Source organism: Mytilus edulis, chromosome 5, assembly GCF_963676685.1.
Source record: "Mytilus edulis chromosome 5, xbMytEdul2.2, whole genome shotgun sequence".
Classification (NCBI taxonomy): Eukaryota; Metazoa; Mollusca; class Bivalvia; order Mytilida; family Mytilidae; genus Mytilus; species Mytilus edulis.
In genome coordinates this window covers 30,463,451-30,480,605 of record NC_092348.1, presented here as the reverse complement: position 1 = coordinate 30,480,605, position 17,155 = coordinate 30,463,451, and the positions used below count along the sequence as shown (strand labels likewise).

Here is a 17,155-nt window from a genome sequence, read left to right as displayed (position 1 = left end):
TAAATGATCAATAATATTTGTTTTGGTGTCCTTTGTTCAAATGGCGTTTAAAAAGTTTTGTTATGATTTTTTTAGGGGGACTGGGGTTAAAATGATTTTTTTAAGCAACTGTGCAATAATGAATTATGACAACCATTTGTTTTAAAGTACACATGTTGTCGTCTTTAAATATACAAGAGTTAGCTGTGTATTAGTTTATGACAATTGAACTTATAAAATCTTTATTATAATCACAAGGTTATATTTTATATAACTCATGTGGCAAACACTATGATTTGAAGTATAATTTATACTTAGATAAATCACCCGTGGAATAAAGATTTTATACAATCACTTAACACGTTTACTAAAAACTTACTTTTAAGTATAAAACACCAAGATGTACACAGACACGAGCTGATTATATTAATGCACTATATACCGGGGAATGTCACTGTACTGAACAGAAATTTTCCGGACGAAGCAGTTATATCGTGTCCCACAATATCATCCTGTCAATTTAGAATGCCTTTGTGTATGTTGCTAGTCATTGATATAGCCAGATTTAAAATATCTTTAAATGGACCTATATCCGGTATACTGTTGATCTTTTACCATATAACTGAATTGACATTTTATAATAATTTTGTCAAGAAACAAATTGTTGGACCTGTGATTATATATGTAATGTTCAATCCATGACCAAGCCCCATATTGAAGAACATAAACTATCTTAGCTACAATGCTTGTTATCGTATTATATAATAATTCACTTTATAATTGTGATGGTTAGAATAATGTCCATTTAACATTTGTTTAATTCAATATGGTTTGCTAAAACAGATATCATGTGTAACTTCTTCGACAAATGCATACTAATGCTTTATCATTTTTTCGTGAGAGTCAAACGACTCGTGTTACAGTTAGATATGGAACTAGTTTCCCTTCTTCTGTGGTTGTTGATTGGGTTCATTTCATTACAATAGTTTTTCGATCGTCGATAGTTATTGTATTTTTTTCCTTTTTATGTTTTTGGTACAGTGTCTGTTTTCGACGGACACATGATTTTGGTAAACTCTCCCAGGTTGCTCTGTTATCATTTGAATTACTTTGTCTGATTCGCAAAACCACTCCGTCAAACAGGATAAATACAAAAGCTAAAATAAAAAAAAACATTCACAAATCAAACATGCAGTACAGTATGACGCAATCATTACTACGAAAAATTAGTGTAGATAATAAATTCTAGAAATATACAACAAATATATTTTGAACCAGATAATAGTGCATCACATCAATGTTTATATATTCAAACATATATGATAAGAAGTGCGATTAAGAATATTTTCGTTTAGTTTAAAAATATTTATTTATAGTGGATTGGAAAACAAGTAATTGCAACTTATTCTAATCTCTTTACATTTTGTAGGTGCGAGTGCCTACTTGTAGCAGCATTAGCCTGCTCTTCTTCGAATTGTACATGGGTGCCTTTTACATGAAAGAGATATGGCTCACTCTTAACACAGGTCAGCCGTTTATCGTCCCCTTCTTACAGACTATTATTTGTTTTCTTAATACCACACTCGTAAATGTTGTCAACGGAAAACCGAAAATTCAGTCCCTGAAATTTTCTCCCAGGAAATATTTTCGTGTACCTTTATACCATATCAAAATGTTCACAGAAGTGGTAGCAATAAATATATAAAACGTCTTCAATATTTTTTCAGGTCTCTTTGAATAAGAGCAAATTTAAAAAGACATGGTTGAACTAATTTTGGAAAGTGACATGTTCAGATGGCCTTGAATGCATTTTATGTTTTATCAACAAATCATTTTCTGTGATATTCTGTATTTCTTTTTTTTATAACAAATGGTACCTGAGCACGTTAATTGATTAAGGCTGTGGGGCCATTGTTAGAAATCAGAACTAAGAAACTGTATGAGTCTATCGATACCCATGCTACGTACATATTTAAAGACCATAATGTTGCAAAAGACTTGTCCTATCTCCATGACTAATATGTTGTTGTCCCTTCCGATAAAGCTGTAGCGGGCAGGGGCTTGAAATGCTTCGACCCACGAGTTTTTACTCCAATTATATGAGTAGTTTGTAAATAACAAAGTCAGTATGACAAGATATGAGCTGGTCAGTATACAGGCATTTGCTAAAAGTCACGTAAATAAGTTTCTATGTTTTGTTCATTTCCAGAATCATATATTTTCATTTGTATTCAAGATATGACAAGAATCTATTCAGTATAATACATGTAGTAATTTATCTCTACACTCAAGAGATAATATGTTAGTGTGTCGGAAAAATACATAAAACGGCTGAGTTCTGCTATCTTACTAAGAAAATAAATTACCCTAAGAGAAAATCCTAACTTCAAGTGAATTTAATCACAATACCTCTTTCTGACATTTTTGTATATAGTTGTAACTGATACCTCACCAGTTACATAAAACATGTTTATTATTATTAGTTATAGTCAGAACCTTTCCTGAATAACTAACAATGAACTACAGTTTGTACCATACATAAACTGTATTGTTTATTATAATTTCCAGACCTATAGGAAATTATCCCTTACTTGTCAAATGTTTTCCTATTTAATCCTATTTGTTACAAAAAGAAAAATGTTAACAGTAAACATGAACTTCAATGAATAATTTAAATAATCCTAACTTTAAAAGATAAACAAGAAATAAAACTTCAAAAAGTCCGCTAAAATGAAATATTCCTTTTTAACTTTGAAAACGCTAACTTTACTATTTTCCTTTACAATTTAACCTTTAAAAAAATGAAGTTTCTAAAATAAACCATTTTGACTAAAATAAATAACGAGCAAATAAAAATACCAACTGTAGGAACCAAAAGTTTTAGCAGAACTGACGACCAAGCGTCGAAATTACGTCAATGTTGGATGGTTGGATTGTTGGATTGTTGGATAGTTGGATTGTTGGATCGCGCGCTTGCCGTCCAACTAAATATTTGAATTCTTAAATAACTTACAAAAACCATAATAATATACAATTTTAGTAACCTTTATATAATAAACAAAGTTTGCATGGTACTAGATAAATTTCTATAGTAACTAAAAATACAACAATATATACAGCGCCATCGGAAGTCACAATACGTAAACAACATTGCGAAAAGTTATGTGTGTCACCGGCGGACCAAAATGACAAATATCAAGGATAGTGAGCATTAACATCTGCAAAACATTGAAGACGTTGACTACAAATACTAAAAGGAATTACAAGGAGTATGTGAAAACAGTTGCCAACACGTAAAAATAGTGTTTTATTGAACAATCGTCCCAAGTGACACATGGGTTCTACTGCGCATGTCAATACATTTCATTCATAAAATTCAAGCACAGGTGCGTGGAATTTACTACGATTTACTACGATCTACTACAGTTGCTACAATTGGATCTTCACAAAAATACAAGACATACAGTTGGATTATTCAGTGGATTATTACTATGAACTGGTAAATTATTACATGAACTTCAACTAGTTTATCAAATATATGCAAATGACAGTAATTCAATATTTCTAGAAAAATCATAATATTGTAATTGTTCTAACTTTACTTTATTAAATGTTAATTAAAACTTATTTGCTTCAATTATCATATGTTCCAGACTACAAGTATTACAAGTAGTATAATACAAGTTATTTCACACAGTTACTGTTGCCTACATAATAACTTTCATAAAAAGTACAGAATATTAAAAACAGTATGCTTTATCAATACCAATTTAAAACATACATCAAAAATATCTTACATGTCTATCACACGTCACAATAAAATACATGTACCCTAGTCGTCGTACTCTACATTTTACCCCCTTTCCATTATTTGCGTCCCCGCAAACACTTTAAACTTTTGCAAAAGTTTTCATTTCAAATTTGTCTATGTCTTAAATCATTTGTAAATATATACTTCTTAAAAAAGAAATTATTTCTTAAACTTAATGAAATTAGCTTTCTTATTAATACCATCTATGATTATAATATAAATACATCATAATATATTAAAATATGTAAAAATTATACATAAATATATGTCTTTTTATATTATATTTTACAGATACACCAGAAGATTCAACATTGTGACCATTAGCATGAGGGCAGTAGATACCAGATAAACATACATATATACCAAATGTGGAAAATTACTGAACGTTATGAACAAACTGGAACATGGCTTAGAACCAGAGGTTTTCTGAAGGAAAATGTTAGTTACCATGCAAATAGTACCAAAGCATTTAAATATAAGTTCAAAAACACACCCAAAATTTAACTTTTAACACTGAAAAGCTTTGACTGTATCTAATATAAATAACTTTTTAAGTTTTCAACTTTCCAAAATAAATTTTCAGGCTAAATTATTTTTTTAATAACTTTTAATTTTATAACATGTATAATAACCTTAAATTACTTTTGATATTAACAATTCAAATAAGCAATACCATAACATTTCTATTAAAAATTAAAATTACACGTACATCTTTATTCAATCTTAAATTAAATGTCTCTTCATGTAGCTACCAGGGACTTCTGTATCTTTTGTGCAACTGGAGCATTGTTGCTACATGTACACAATGTATTGCAGGGGGTGGTTCTGTTGTCAGATCTTTTTCTTTAGTAGTCAAATGTCTACCTATTTCTTCTTTGGATACCCCCTTTCCAGACTCTAAATTTGAGTCATGAAATTGCAGTCTTCTCATTGCAATTTGGTTATTTCCATCAAATGTGTCTTCACATTTAATAGCATCTTTGGTTCATGTTCAACAACTTCTGCTGAACCAATTACTGTATCTTGATAAAAAGTCTTTTTGTGATCATTTGGGTTCATTATACTACATGTACTAGTATTACAAATTACATCTTGGCTTATGTTAGCTTGGCTACTATTACTATTAACTAAACATGGTGCCATTACTAATGGAAATCTTTCTGAAAATTTCTCAGTGGATTGTAAAATACAATCTTGAACTGTTTCAAGAGAATCATCATGACGTCGGTCAATGAAAACATCAACAAAATTTTCAGACCTTGGGGAAATTTCATAGTAAGCTTTCGTATAAATTTATTTGTTTGGCCAATTTGTGTACAATGGATAGCATGACCACCGAGCAGTATAATTCCATCTGTTAACTTTATGTCAGCAGGACCCCACTGAGATTTCATCTAAACGTCTAGTCCTAACAAAGCTTCATCTTCTATATTTGCAATTATCATTTCTGTATCAAAACATAAATTTCCTAATTTAATTTCAAAAATAGCTTTCCCTAGCTCCGTTAGGGGTTTGCCATCAGCACAAGCTAAAGTATTAGACTTTTCCAAGATTGGTCTATTAACATGAGGAATTTTATTAAAGGCATACACGGATAATACTGTCCGGACTGCCCCTGTATCTACAGTAATATTAACCTCAGACCCTTGGATATGTCCTTCGACATAGACTCCATCACTTCGGAGTACTTGTCTTGCAATAACATTACTTGCAACTGATTGTTCACTTCCTAAAATTGGGTTAGAACAAACTAAACTTTTATCTTCTAAAGTAACAGAAGATGTATTACTATTACTACTATTTTCCTCTTTACTATTACTATTACTACTAGTTTCCTCTTTACTATTACTATTACTACTAGTTTCCTCTTTACTTTTACTATTACTACTAGTTTCCTCTTTACTATTACTATTACTACTAGTTTCCTCTTTACTATTACTATTACTACTAGTTTCCTCTTTACTATTACTATAACTACTAGTTTCATCTTTACTATTACTATTACTACTAGTTTCCTCTTTACTATTACTATTACTACTAGTTTCATCTTTACTATTACTATTACTATTGCTAATATTTTTCTCTTTACTATTACTAAAAGTTATACTGCTTGTCACATACACCACTGTTATCCAATTTATGATCATTTTCATTAAACTTAAGGGCTAACTCCTGGTCAACTGTGTTAACCCGTTCTAGTTTAATGTATATCCATCTGATTTCAATTCACCTTGTGACATACTACTGTTGGGGGGAGTGTAAGGCATATTCATTTGACTTGGAGGAGTAGCCATATTGTTTCTATAATCTGGTTGCCTATTGGGATTGCTATAGCATTTTCTTGCATAGTGACCGGGTCGACCACAATAGTAACATTTTGGGATGTTTTCTGGGTTATTGTTTCTGTCACAATTGTTCTTCCTATAATTCCCATTAGGTGGGACATTGACATTGAAGGGCTGTCTGTCCAACTGTCTTTCATCAGGACGACTATGTCCTGTTACTTATGTCTGTATCTCATCATTTCTTTTCTTGTCTAGGTACATTTGATCAAACATCTTCTGTAATTCATCTTTGGTTACTGAAATTACATCTTTTTCTGAACTTGTGGAATCTTGCTTGTTGAAATTAGTGTTCTCTTTCTTTAGTTGCCTTACTTTGGTATTTCTTCCTGAATTAATATCCTCATGTATTTCAGAAGTTATCTCCTTATAGGTAATGACCTCTTGGACTGCTTCCACTATAGTTTTTTGGGTCTTTATGAAGTTCAAGATAAATTCTCGCTTCAGTATCCGACAGTCCCATTAAAAATCTTTGGAGCAAGTCTTCCTGCCTAATTTTTGCATGTCGGTTTGAATAGGCCTTGTCATATAGGCGTTTTAATTCTGCAGCATAGTCTGCAGTGTCTTCATTAGGTTTTTGGGTACGTCTATTAAATTGTACCTTATTTGCTCTTTCATTTTCAAAAAAACCCAAATCTATTCTTAAGTTCTGTAGCTAATTTAGAGTAATTCTTTAATGTTTTACTATTAAGTTGATCAAACACAAAATCACCAGCTTCCCCTTGAAGTCTGGTTAACAATTCTCCCAATTTATTTCTGTTATCCCAATTTTGTAGATTTGCAACTGCCTCAAATATATTTATCCAGACCTCCCATTTTTCTTTTCCTGTGAAAGAAAGGAGTTTGGCATTGGAAAACCCCATTTTTGATTTTGATCGTTTACTTTGGGTTATTACATCTGTATCAATACTATTTGTATCAATATCAGAGCATGCATCACTAAATATTTCATCATCAGATTCATCACACTCAGATGCTGAGGTGAAATCTAAATTACTATAAGATGTAAAACTTGGTTTACTTTTTCTAACTTTAGAAAAAGAATTGCTATTATTAGCAATTGTTGTACTTTTAGCATGTTTTTGTTGCTGACTTGAAGCATTATTATGCCTATATTGTTTGGTAATGCCAGTAAAAGCATTTTGAATGGCTGATACTACTTGACCAGTCATATCTTGTATCGCTACTTTTATACTGTCATATACCCCAGAATCACCTTGATTTTGAGGTTCAGACTTGTTTTCTATATCCTTTTGCTTTTGATATCTGGAGAACCTTCTTGGAGAGCCAGGTTTTCTAGGACTTGTCCTCTTACTCAATTTCGATCTGGGTCTTAAAACTATTGTTTCTTCTTCTTCAGTCTCAATACAAGACAAGTCATTAGAAACTTCATTAACTTGGTCACTTTCAAAATGACATAATGGTTCATCATCAGTGGTATAGAGAGTATTAATTTCACTGTCTTCTGTGTCATATTGGCTACTATGTCCCCTATTAATATATGTGTCGGTCTTTCTTGAACGAACAGACCTTGGTTTACCCATTGCACTGTTTATCTATTACACTTCAAAAGGTTCGTATCACAGGATCCAATAAAGTTTAATGAATCCCACCGAGGATGCCAAAATTATGTAGCGGGCAGGGGCTTGCAATGCTTCGACCCAAGAGTTTTTACTCAGATTATATGAGTAGTTTGTAAATAACAAAGTCAGTATGACAAGATATTACTGGTCAGTATAGGCATTTGCTAAAAGTGACGTAAATAAGTTTCTATATTTTATTCATTTCCAGAATCATATATTTTCATTTGTATTCAAGATATGACAAGAATCTATTCAGGATAATACATGTAGTAATTTATCTCTACACTCAAGAGATATTTATTGAGTTATCTCTACACTCAAGAGATAATATGTTAGTGTGTCGGAAAAATACATAAAAAGGCTGAGTTCTGCTATCTTACTAAGAAAATAAATTACCCTAAGAGAAAATCCTAACTTCAAGTGAATTTAATCAGAATACCTCTTTCTGACATTTTTGTATATAGTTGTAACTGATACCTCACCAGTTACATAAAAAATGTTTATTAATATTAGTTATATTCAGAACCTTTCCTGAATAACTAACAATGAACTACAGTTTATACCATACATAAACTGTATTGTTTATTATAATTTCCAGACCTTTAGGAAATTATCCCTTACTTGTCAAATGTTTTCCTATTTAATCCTATTTGTTACAAAAAGACAAATGTTAACAGTAAACATGAACTTCAATGAATAATTTAAATAATCCTAACTTTAAAAGATAAACTAAAAATAAAACTTCAAAAAGTCCGCTAAAATGAAATATTCCTTTTTAACTTTGAAAACGCTAACTTTACTATTTTCCTTTACAATTTAACCTTTAAAAAAATGAAGTTTCTAAGAAAAATAAACCATTTTGACTAAAATAAATAACGAGCAAATAAAAATACCAACTGTAGGAACCAAAAGTTTAAGCAGAACTGACGACCAAGCGTCAAAATTACGTCAATGTTGGATTGTTGGATTGTTGGATTGTTGGATTGTTGGATAGTTGGATTGTTGGATCGTGCGCTTACCGTCCAACTAAATATTTGAATTCTTAAATAACTTACAAAAACCATAATAATATACAATTTTAGTAACCTTTATATAATAAACAAAGTTTGCATGGTACTAGATAAATTTCTATAGTAACTAAAAATACAACAATATATACAGCGCCACCGGAAGTCACAATACGTTAACAACATTGCGAAAAGTTATGTGTGTCACCGGCGGACCAAAATGACAAATATCAAGGATAGTGAGCATTAACATCTGCAAAACATTGGAGACGTTGACTACAAATACTAAAAGGAATTACAAGGAGTATGTGAAAACAGTTGCCAACACGTAAAAATAGTGTTTTTATTGAACAATCGTCCCAAGTGACACATGGGTTCTACTGCGCATGTCAATACATTTCATTCATAAAATTCAAGCACAGGTGCGTGGAATTTACTACGATTTACTACGATCTACTACAGTTGCTACAATTGGATCTTCACAAAAATACAAGACATACAGTTGGATTATTCAGTGGATTATTACTATGAACTGGTAAATTATTACATGAACTTCAACTAGTTTATCAAATATATGCAAATGACAGTAATTCAATATTTCTAGAAAAATCATAATATTGTAATTGTTCTAACTTTACTTTATTAAATGTTAATTAAAACTTATTTGCTTCAATTATCATATGTTCCAGACTACAAGTATTACAAGTGGTATAATACAAGTTATTTCACACAGTAACTGTTTCCTACATAATAACTTTCATAAAAAGTACAGAATATTAAACAGTATGCTTTATCAATACCAATTTTAAACATACATCAAAAATATCTTACATGTCTATCACACGTCACAATAAAATACATGTACCCTAGTCGTCGTACTCTACAAAGCCTTAAACAATATCGTTTTTTTTTGTGTAAATTTCATTACACAAACAGCTTCATAAATGAATAAGGTAATGGCGATTCACTTGGAACTTTAGTGTTTACCCTCACGACACTTACAAAAGAGGACATCCTAGATAATCATAGGTCTGTTCTTTGTTCCTTTTGAATTTCAACCAAAGATGAAGAACTGGATCTTCCATCACTATAATGGATAACAAAACTACACAAGTGTCTTTACAAACAACGGTATATTGCTCCAAGTACTCTAAGAAACTTTTTCCTAAATTATAAACATCTGTGTTATCAGCAATCAAAGCCGCGCTTCATCCTTATTGTAAAACTGCCTATTCTAGAGTGGGCGTGAAACTAATGTATATAGTAAAAAATTTCGAAGATCTTTTAGTGTACATACAATCCAAGACTATTTCATCTGTCAATTGTATTAAAACATTTGACTTTTCTACACTTTACACAAGTATTCCCCAGAGGATTTAATCCTGCTGTGTAAAGAATCACTCTGATTCAAACAAAACATTCTCTGAAACTAACATTATCAAGATGCTTGATATCTTGATTGACAACATGTAAGTTACGTTTTGAGGAGGTGTTTTTCAACAGACTGTCGGCATTCGAATGGGAACTAATAGTGCCCCTCTTCCTGCTGACTTGTTTCTTAATTATTAATGAGACTGACTTCACATGAAAGATAAGAAGTTAGCAATATCCTTTAACTTTACTTTCTGCTATTTAGAAGATATGCTCTCAGTAAATAATTCAAAATTTGGCAATTTTGTTGAATGCATCCATCCCGTCGAACTACAGATAAAGGATACAACGGATACAGTTATGTCGGCCTAATATCTTAACTTACATCTAGAAATTGATAATGAGGGTCGGTTGAAAACAAAACTTAACGACAAAAGAGATGATTTTCGCTTTCCATTTCTATGTAGCAACCAACATTCCAGCAGGGCCAGCATATAGTATATATATCCCAATTCATTTGATATTCCCAGGCTATCAATAGGACAGTGTTGTTTTGGATAGATAACTGAACAATACCTCTTGTTGAATGTTTTACAACAAATAGCACCACGATTAACAAATCTATAGGAGCAAAGTAAAATATAAGGCTTCTATCATAATTGAATATATATAAGTGCAATGGTCCATTCGTTGATGGGTGATTGTTGGTCAAACGCATGATGGCGAGTTTAAAATTATGTAGATTGTTTTCAGAAGTACATGTAGATTATATAATAGTTAGATACTGTTTATAGATCTATATTTATTATTTGCTAGGTCTGTCCTTAATTACAGTTGCATACTAAATGGGAGATTGTCCACTTTGATTTTCTACTTGACCTTTTTGTGGACATTATAATTCTTAATTAATATTTTATCTGTACTTTGTTACTGTTATAACAATACCTCTTGTTGAATGTTTTACAACAAATAGCACCACGATTAACAAATCTATAAGAGCAAAGTAAAATATAAGGCTTCTATCATAATTGAATATATATAGGTGCAATGGTCCATTCGTTGATGGGTGATTGTTGGTCAAACGCATGATGGCGAGTTTAAAATTATGTAGATTGTTTTAAGAAGTACATGTAGATTTTAATAGTTAGTTACTGTATATAGATCTACATTTATTATTTGCGAGGTCTGTCCTTAATTACATTTGCATACTAAATGAGAGATTGTCCACTTTGATTTTCTACTTGACCTTTTTGTGGACATAATAACTCTTAATTAACATTTTATCTGTACTTTGTTACTGTTATAAGATTGTCGTTTACCGTTATAATATGATAATACGGAGAGTATGTCTGCTAAACTGTAGGTATTTAAAGAATGTCATGCACCATTGTTAACGTAAAAGAGGAAATATTTGCAAATTTAAAAACAAATTGCTACATAAGATTTACTTTCAAATTATCATCCCCGTTTGTGTATTTTTTAAATTTTGTAAGCCCCCAAATGAACTTAAAAACCTGGAAAACTGATTTTTACATTCAAGTTGTCTTCTACATCGACATATGAAAAACATTGAAAATGTAGTTTGTATATACCATTGTACTTCAGAGTGACGACCATCGCACCTCGGAGTTACTATCAACAAGATAGAGTCACAATGCCACTATTGCACTTCAGCGTGATAAAAAAAACGCAAATCAGCGTCAAAATTTCGCACCTCAGGGTTACCATCGCGGTTCGGAGTACCATTGCGGTTCAGATTCCTACATATTTATACAATAAAAATTGGTAATTAGTAAACAAAATATAAGGATAACCTACACTGTGACCTTACAGTCATGTCCGTTCTATGATTTTAAATTTACTATAAACAGACTTTATTAAGTATGTTTTCTAAAATCATATGGTATATCATTTGATAATTGATCTTGAGCAGTTGTGTAAGTATGTTATCTAAAATCATATGTTATATCATTTGATAATTGATCTTGAGCAGTTGTGTATTTAATCACTTTTTTTGGCATAATGAATGCGTCTGGTATACGCACATTATTTACAAAGTGATTCCGTTTGAGGGTTATTATATGAAGACATTATATTAAGGGTTTTTCCATTAGAGCATCAGTGTGAAATAACGCTAGCATCACAGGGTTATTTTAATATTCATCTAATACTTACCAATAATTCAATGTTAAAATAAAAAAGTGCAAAAATCTGTATCGAGCAGTTGCTATCATTTTAGTCACTATCGATATGTGACATAACGATCTTATATATCTGTGTTAATATACATCGTTCAGAGAAGTAATAAGCAATATTATGGTAGAAAAAAAGTTATAATATTAAACTAAGAGATTAAACTTTTCAAACAAACCGATATATATAGATTGCAAGTTTATTTTTATTGTTATGAGTGATTGAACATATTTAGATTGAGCTGCATTCGGATATGATTTTTTTGGTAAACATTGGTAAAATTAGCTTAGTTTTAGTGTGCGAATTATGTATTATTAAAGTTATTTATTCTAGAAAAAGTTTCTTAAACAATGAAAAATATGGGTTTAAAATATGAGCGTGTTAAGAAAAATGCGTTGATAATTTCAAAAACAACAAGTAAAGAAACGAGACGAAAAAGTATGAAATACAGATTTGAAGACCCATCCAAGTCCAGACCTTTATGTGTTACAATTGATACTATAAAAATACTTGGTCAAATGATAACAATCATAATATACCTTATCCTAACACGTGATGACAAATTTAGCATGCCTTTAATTGCATATAAGAGCGAACTGGTTGCCAGAAATTTGATATGTACTTTTGATCTGAACAACATGGCAAATGTGCCCTTCTGTTTTAATTGTACATGTATGTATTTTTCAATAAATAAGCAGAAACTTCAAACAAGGGTTCTACGGTATTTCGAAGTCCAAAACCTTTTATATGAGAAAATATATCCACAATTTTACCTATTGACAAAGATAAAGCTATGCGTAAGATTTATTTTGTGTAAAATAAGTAGTACTTCTTGTGTTTTAAGGTTCGGTCCCAAATAAATGGAAGTATGGCGTTCATTATCACTGAACTAGTATATATTTGTTTAGGGGCCAGCTGAAGGACACCTTCGGGTGCGGGAATTTCTCGTTACATTGAAGACCTGTTGGGGATCTTCCGCTGTTATTTTTTCTATGGTCGGGTTGTTGTCTCTTTGATACATTCCCCATTTTCATTCTCAATTTTAATACCTATGCGACACGATAGATATATCGTCAATGTTTTGCTATTTTTTGCTAATTTATTTTCATCCTGTATCTTTTAAAAGTTAGTAATGACATATTTACTTAACGGAACTCGGTTCTAATGGAAGGTCATAAGTTATTGTCATTAATTCATTAACAAACTTTAACTTTGTATATGTAAAAATAAAACGTAATCGATAATATTATGATAAAACGAATATTGATTTAGGTATCCGCTTACCAAGCGTATTCTTAAAGGAATTCAATTTAGTCATATATATTAAAAGGTATCATTACGTAGTTTAAGATAAAAAAAAGTTGATAATTTATAGTCAAAACTTTCTGAAGAAAAGATTAAAAACTGAACAGTTCACTGTATTGCTTGTAACCATTAGTTTCTATCGAATATTTTGAGTAGGGTCGTAAATGCCTACTTTTTGCCCATGAAAATACACTTTTCGAAATTATTTCGAATTTGCTAAATATCATTTTAGATGCATAATGATAATATCCAAAATATAAGTGAAGAACATCAAACTTTTGAAGTTACGACGTCACAATCATGTCGTCAAATGCAACGTTTTCATGAATAGTGAGAGAAATGAAATATTTTAAGTCTTCTATCATGTCTATTGCTATTGTCATAAAAATAAGGTAAAACAAATAAAGAAAATAAACAAAGTTCGTCTGACATAGTAGTCAAGTAACTCGTCAAATATTTTTATTTGCTATTCACCTTGAAACTTAGTGTTTTGAAGACAAATGTAATAACATATATAATAGCTTTGATTTGCTTTAATCTCTGAGACTATAAAAGGGCCCTACTGTCCTGATTTCTTTCGACTGGATGCAAATCGTGTATGACAATATTAAACTACAAAACGTCAGGGATATGAAGTGTATACAATATTAAACCCGTTTGTTTTTATTCAATTTGAAAAAAAATATGTGTACATCCCTACCTATACCGTAGAGTGACAAATTTGGTACAAACATACTTTAAGATACGTAAATTATACATACAACATAGTGTGCCTAATATTTTTGTGATTTGTTTAAAAGAACGTCGAATACATTCAAATAAAATATATATATGAGTTTTTTGTATTTTAAAGGCCCTACAACAAATAGTTGCTTACTTCTACGGCATTTGGTCTCTGATAGAGAGTTATCGTATAAAACATCATACCAAATCTCCTGGTTTTTTTATGTTTACATCCTATGAGAAAATGATTGGTATTTTTTTACGTAATATCAAATTGAAAACATTTTCTCTAGGGAGAAATACATATCAACAAAGAACTTAAAAGATTAAACTTCAAAGATATCAATTCTCTATCGACAATGATTAAGCAAATCTATAAACAATGATTAAGCAAAATCTTTATCACGCGAATATTGACAGGAATATTTGTCACTTCTAAGTTTTGATTAAGGTAAGATAGCTGTAATTTTTTTTATGTAATGAAAAATAGAAAAAAGTACGAAAATATGAAAATATGAACATAAGACCCGAAAAAACAAATTAAGATAGACATCATCTTAACAAACAGTCAATTGAAAGATTAATTGTGAGGTAAAACGCGAATAGATATGTTGTCAGCGTGTAATTTTTGTAACCGATTAACAATATAACTATCATCTATAGTTTTGCTGTTTCAACTATGTGTCCTTGATGAGCGTTGGACGTGTTTTTGAAGTAATTTTTATTTATTTTGTTTTATTTATTATATGTTTATATTCTGTTCGAAATATGCATTTGTCGTCCTCTGAAATGATCTCCAAAATTTTTAGTTTTTAACACAGCTCTTTATCCGCTTGCAGACTGATACTTGAGTTCTTACTTTATGTATTTGAAAAGATATTCCCAAACTTTTACTCATACAATTTCCTTGTCGTAACTTTTTATTTTCGAAGTTATATAAATTTTCTTTAATCACACGTCATGCCTCAGCGTGACTTCAAACTAATAAGATACATGATGTAGCTGCGCCGCTGATGTTAAAGTTGATTACTAGCTTTAACTTAATATCATCGATTTACTGACCATCATAGATAGCATTCCATCCAATAGACAGGAAGACGATTTTAACGAAACCTTTCTACCCTAGTTCTTTTGGGTGCATTTGTGCTTCTTAGTTACATGTTTCTTTATTTTTTAGTGATTAAAATTATACCACAATGTTGACTGCTATACCCCTATTTTTGACATTTGTATATGATATGTCTGTTTGTTTTGTTCAAGCATCGTTGTGAATATTATGGAATTTGATTCGACTGTCACACAAGTGAGAAGTCTACCTAGCTATAAAATCAGGTTCAATCCACCATTTTCTATGTAAGAAAACGCCTGTACCAAGTCAGGAATGTGACAGTTATTATCTATTCGTTTGATGTGTTTTAAGGATAATAATAATAAGGATGTTCTTATCCCAAGCATAAAAACTACGCCGTATTTGGCATAACCTTTTTAAACTCTTGATCTTCAGTGCTGTACAACTTTGTACTTTTTTTTCACTTTCGATCTTTTATATCTGGGCGTCACTGGTGAGTTTTGTGTTGACGAGGCGCGTTTTTGACGTACTGAATTTTAAACCTGATTCTTTTTGTAATCAATTAATCATGTGTTTCTTTGTCTAATATGTTCTCCTATTTATTTGTATTGTAGTCCTGTAATATTATGTTGTCCTTTCAATGTTATATTTAACTTGGCCATTAAAGTGCGAGGTTTGGCATGCCACAAAACCAGGTTCAACCAACCATTTTTATTCCCCTTCAAAAATGTCCTGTACCAAGTCAGAAAGATGGCCATTGTTATATTATTTTCGTTTCTGTGTGTGTTGCATTTTAATGTTGTGTCGTTTGTTTTCTCTTATTTTTGAGATATTAAGATAAGACGTGGTACGGTACTTGTTCATCCAAAATTCATGTATTTGGTTTAGATGTTTTTTTTGTTATTCCCGTGGGATTTTGTCTGATGCTTGGTCCGTTTCTGTGTGTGTCATTGTTCTCCTCTTATATTTAATGTGTTTCCCTCGGTTTTAGTTTGTTACCCCGATTTTGTTTTTTGTCCATGGATTTATGAGTTTTGAACAGCGGTATACTACTGTTGCCTTTATTTATCGTTAGATTTTGCCAATATGTTAGGACATTTCCGTCTTGAGATTTCCTCAAAGTTTAGTATTTTTGTCATGTAACTTTTTATGTCAGATGGATATTTGGCGCTTACAAGATCTGCTTATGTCGGTGTCGATGTTAGGTAAAGGCAGCTTTTTGAAATTTTTAACAACAACACTAGCTAAGAAAGGGCTATGAATCAATCAAATTAAGGTCATCACTCAAGAAATTTTACGGTCGCATCATGAACTCATTGCCCATTATGAAAAAAGTGTGTGTCAGAAATCATATCTGATATTCTTCCTCAGTCATTATAAACTTCTATCATCAATGATCATTATCGAACTGACCAAAAAATGACACAACAGACTCGTAACCGGTACAGGAAATGCTTACCCTTCCGATGCACCTGATTTCACTCCCAGTTTTTAGTGGAGTTCGTGTTGTTTCTTATCAGTTATTTATAACTGTTGATGTAAATGTCCTTTGGTTTTGTGAGCCTTTGTTTACTCCTTGGTTTTGTTTGTTATTGACTTGTAAAGCTTGATTTGTCTCGTCAGATCTACCTAAGATATAGAACTAGTCAATCGGAATTTCTCTAATATGTATAAATTCAATTCGTGACGATTGATGTACCCATCTGTAGGTATGCTTAACAGTAAAACGTTTAATAGATTTATTTTTGTTTTATCTTTTGTTCTCCCGAACA

At 31.2% G+C, this 17,155-nt stretch overlaps 1 long non-coding RNA gene across 1 annotated transcript; it reads left to right on the top strand.

The window, feature by feature from the left end:
- Positions 1–2,838: 2,838 nt before the first annotated feature.
- On the top strand, positions 2,839–7,382 carry LOC139523439 (uncharacterized). The gene is made up of 2 exons (XR_011664617.1): positions 2,839–3,478; positions 4,082–7,382. It is a non-coding gene; the product is annotated as an uncharacterized lncRNA (long non-coding RNA).
- The last annotated feature ends 9,773 nt before the right edge of the window (positions 7,383–17,155 follow it).